Source organism: Gossypium hirsutum, chromosome A01, assembly GCF_007990345.1.
Source record: "Gossypium hirsutum isolate 1008001.06 chromosome A01, Gossypium_hirsutum_v2.1, whole genome shotgun sequence".
Lineage (NCBI taxonomy): Eukaryota > Viridiplantae > Streptophyta > Magnoliopsida > Malvales > Malvaceae > Gossypium > Gossypium hirsutum.
The window spans coordinates 35,394,295-35,399,131 of record NC_053424.1 but is presented as its reverse complement, the minus strand read 5'-3'; positions in this window follow the sequence as shown (position 1 = coordinate 35,399,131).

The following is a 4,837-nucleotide window of genomic DNA, read 5'->3' as shown; positions in this document are numbered from 1 at the left end:
GATCCGATCTCCTGACCTCACGAAAATCTACAAAGACATTAAACTGCAAAAATAAGCTTAATGAAGCTTAGTAAGTTCGATGGGTTAAACACAAATCTTACCGAACCTACAATAACACATCAATTAAATAAAATCATTCAATGTAAACTCCCTAAAAAACACAACTTTAATCGATAAACATACTTATTTCAAATCAATACCAATAATAACAATAAGTTTTTCAATTTCAATTACACAAGTCACTTACCAAATCTTACCAAATCAAAGAACGACTTATGGATAAGAGTACATTGTTATCAGAAGCCTGAAGGCTAAATAGAGGCTCATGAGAGCTAAACACCTATAAGAGTTGAACGAAAGCTCGTAAGAGCTAAACGGAAACCCATAAGGGTTAAACTGAAGCCCAAAAGAGCTGAACAGAAACTCATATGAGTTAAACAGAAGCTTTAGAGCTAAACAGAAAGTAAACACGAAGTTCATAACAAATGTTGAACCTTGATTTGCTTGGGTAATTTACCGCCAATTCCTCCTTTACTGTCTTCGCCACACAACGATTGTACTTAAATCCCGCATTCCATTTAAATCGGATATTGACTTCAAATTTATAATTTAACAAAATTCTATTTTTCAAAAATATACTAAATGCATAATATCATTCATCAATTCAATTTAAATGTTGAAGTTTAACCATACAAACTTACTTGGCTTAAATTGTAAGATTTGTAAAAGTTCAGGGACTATTCTACTAATTTTCCTTTTTCATGAGTATCTACAGGCTCTTGATCTAAAATATAAAATTATTCATTCATTAGCATATATTTCTATTTCAATTCACTTCACAATTAATACCCCTCAAAAATTTTGAAATTACACAATTACCCTAACTTTTACAACTTTTACAATTTAGTCCCTTAACTAATTAGTCTATCAAATGAACTAATTTTTCTCAATTGACAATTTATCTAAATATTTTAGTCTATCATATAGCCCTTTATAAACTAAAACTTAATACCAACCCCTAATATTTAACCTTTTCACAATTTGGTCCTAAAATCAATATCTAACAAAATTACTATGTAAAATCATCATAAAACAAAAATTAAAGCTCTAAATCCATGTTATTTCATAATAAAAAAAATCCAGTATTCATCAATGGTAATTTTCAAATTTTCCAATAAAATCAAAAACTAATGAAATAGTTAGTTGGACCTAATTGTAAAAGTATTAAAAACATAAAAATTATAAGAAAAAGGTAAGAAATGAACTCACATGAAGCAAAATAGAAAACCAGCTTCTTAAGAGCTCTTCAATGGTGTTTTTAGGCTAAAATTTAGAGATGAAATGTCTAGAAACTATTAAAATATCATTTTGGCTATTTTATTTTATTTTATTTTATTTCCAATTTTGCCCTTAAATCTCATAATTCCATTGTTTTTTTTTCTGCTTATGCAACCTCATCCATCCTTTGTGTGTCTATTTGCTCTTTTAGTCCTCCCTTATTTACCTTTTCGGCTACTTAATTACTATTTCTTTAATTAGCAAGTTTTGCACCTTTTTCAATTTAGTTCTTTTTAATTAATTAACTATCAAAACGTTAAAATTTTCTAACGAAACTTTAATACTACCTTAATGACACTCTGTAAATATTTATAAAAATATTTATGACTTGTTTTGTAGAAACAAGTCTTGATACCTCATTTTCTAAACCACTTGACCTAATAAATCCTTATAAAACACAAATTACTAATACAAAAATCTTTCTAAAACCTCATTTGACTCGTAAATACTAAATATTAAAATTTACAAGCCTATTCATCGGATTTGGTGGTCTCGAACCACTATTTTCGACACCATTGAGAATCAGGCTGTTACAATAAAGCTCTGACTAGGCTATTTGTTGTGTAGGTTTAGCTCAGACAGGTAATTTGAAACTAGTGTTTACAATTAGCTAGAACGAGCATATGATATTACTTTACTTGTGTACTGAGCTCTTTTACAATGTTTCATCGGGTAAAATATAAGGTGAGAAAAATATGATGTTACAAAGTGATGTAGGCAAAAGATACTTATGAAACGTGGAAAATGTATGATGTGGATATGAGCAAAGTGATGATTTAGAAATTGATTCATGAAACATTTTAAATTGAAATTTGTATTTTACCATTTGAAATTTTGTGGTTATGATCCAAATCTCATTTGGTTGATGTTGTTGTGAATGCCATGATAGGTGAAATTGTTGCATATTGAATTGTAATTGTTAAATAAATAAGGTAAGCTATTTTTTTATATTGTATGATCTTACTAAGTATTTTATAATACTTACTCGCATTACTACTTTCTCTGTAGATTTTGGACATCCAGAACGTGTTAATCGAATTGACGAGAGCACATATCTATTGTCTCTTGTTTTGGTGGATTTTGAATGTTTCAATCTTGGTTATCTACGACATGTACATAGGCTTGGTTGTAAATATATATTTTAAGTTCAAGTGATAGTGTTATAAGAGTTATGAAATTTTTATTATGAAATGTTGGATTTGAATGTGTTTATGATATACTTGGTTGATATGAAAGATATATGTATGCTTAGTTGATGTATGCAAAATGTTGAATCATAAAAGACTTTGGGAATTGGTGATGCTTGATTGAAATGTTGAGCCATATGTGTTAAATGATAATTGTAATGTTTGGACCTATACGGTTAAGTTGGTTTTATGTAGTGGGTAAGTTTTGGCAAGTTTTAAAGATAGGAATTGGTAAGTTTTATTTTAGTAAGAAGGGTATTTGGAATTATAGAACATTATGCATATTTGAAACTTATCGATGTCTCTACTTTGGTATGAAATGGATAGAGAATATAAAATGGTTCTTATTAATTCTTGTTACATGTTGCGTTTTGGTGCCAAATTTGGCATAAGGGTTTATATATTGATGAATTAGTTGGATGATAGATTTTGACATGGTTATGGCATATTTTTGAACAAGTTTTTGTGGTTTAAAAATGCATTATAGGTTACTTTGAAGAAATGGTTTGTATTTTGCATCTCAGGGGTTGTATACACTGCACACGGGCTAATACATGGTCGTGTGTCACATACAGACTGGTGGCATGGTCGTCTGCTTAATGGAAATTATGGAACACTTGTATACATGGTCACATTTTGTAACATGGGCTGGCCATATGCCCGTGTATGTTTTGAAATTGGATCCCTTAATCTTTCACACAACCTTAGTCAGATACATGGCCCAGCCACACAACCGTGTAACTCCTTGCCACACGGGTTCAGCTTGTCACACGGCCATGTGTCCCCTATTTACATAATTTTCCTTACTTTTTGTTAAGTTATCAAATAAGTCACTGTTTACTTTCGAAATGATTTTAGAACTTTCGTAAGCTCGTTTTAAGCCAAAAAAAAATTGTAAAGCATGAATTGTATGTTGTATAAGATTTATTGAATATTAAATGGTTTCTTGATTTAAATTTTCATGTAAATGTTTTGTTATTTGTTGTAGCATCCTGTAACTCTATCTTGATATCAAGGATAGGTTAGGAGTGTTATAACATCATTCTCTCTAAGGTCATTTTTATCAAATATTAGGGTTATGAAATTTGTTGTACTTAAGGCATCATTATGCCAAACAAAAAAAGAAGGTGGACATCTAAGTCATCTTTTTTTCACCTATTTTATTCTCTTCACCATTTTCAGTTTTCTAGGTTTTATTTTCTTAGCTTAGTGTTGGAAAAAATCCGGTTTAGAAACTATTTTTGTAACACCCCTAACCTGTATCCATCGCTAAACTAAGGTTAAGAGGCATTATCGGACATATCAGAACATTTCGCAATCATTTCAAAATCAAAAGTCATACATTATTATATCAAAGTCAGATATCAACATAAGGTCCCTTTCTTAGGTCAATAATACCTAAAACATGCATTAGAAAGAGGTCAAGACTGAACTTAATACATACAAAATTTTTCTAAAATTTAACAATTTTTCTAAGTTACAAAGGTCACACGCCCGTGTGAACAGGCTGTGTGCCTCACACGGCATTAGACACACCCGTGTGTCTAGGCCAAGGTGAAACAAGGCATACATACTGACTTGAGTCACACGGCCTGTCACACGCCCGTGTGTCTGGCCCGTGTGCAAGTCTGACTTGATTCGAAACTAAACATTTAAGGACACGATCGAGACACACCCGTGTGCTCAACCGTGTAGGCAATTATAGGCCATTTGTAAGGCTAATTTGCCACCCAATAGGGTCCTCCCTACAAGTCCAAAATCAAGCATCATATATCCAACACTTTTAGCTAAATTCAACTCCAAACATGTATCAATCAATCCATAATATCATCATCAAATTTCATGTTCATTCTCTATACCAAAACATACCAAAATCACATGCTAAATTCATTTAGTCATACATGATCAACATCTCAAAATTATCATATCAATCTCATATCAAGATTATACCAAATCCATAACTAAATCATGAAACATACTTCCCAAAATGAGCTTAATACATTACTGAATATACACAACATTAGCATCATGATCATGCCATTTTCGCATGGCTACATATATACAAATCAAAATGAACCATATCGAAACTAGCCTATACATGCCACAAAACCAAAAACTCAAAGAGTTTATTTACCAAAGCGATAACTGGATAGTGTGATGAGATCTCCTACGACTTCCAACCCAAGCAAGTCTTTGAAACTCTATAAACATAGGAAAAACACAAATAGTAAGCTTAGAAAGCTTAGTAAGCGATAAGCAAATAAATCATCTCAATGATATTTATAATTCAATTTAATCAGGTCAAATTAAAC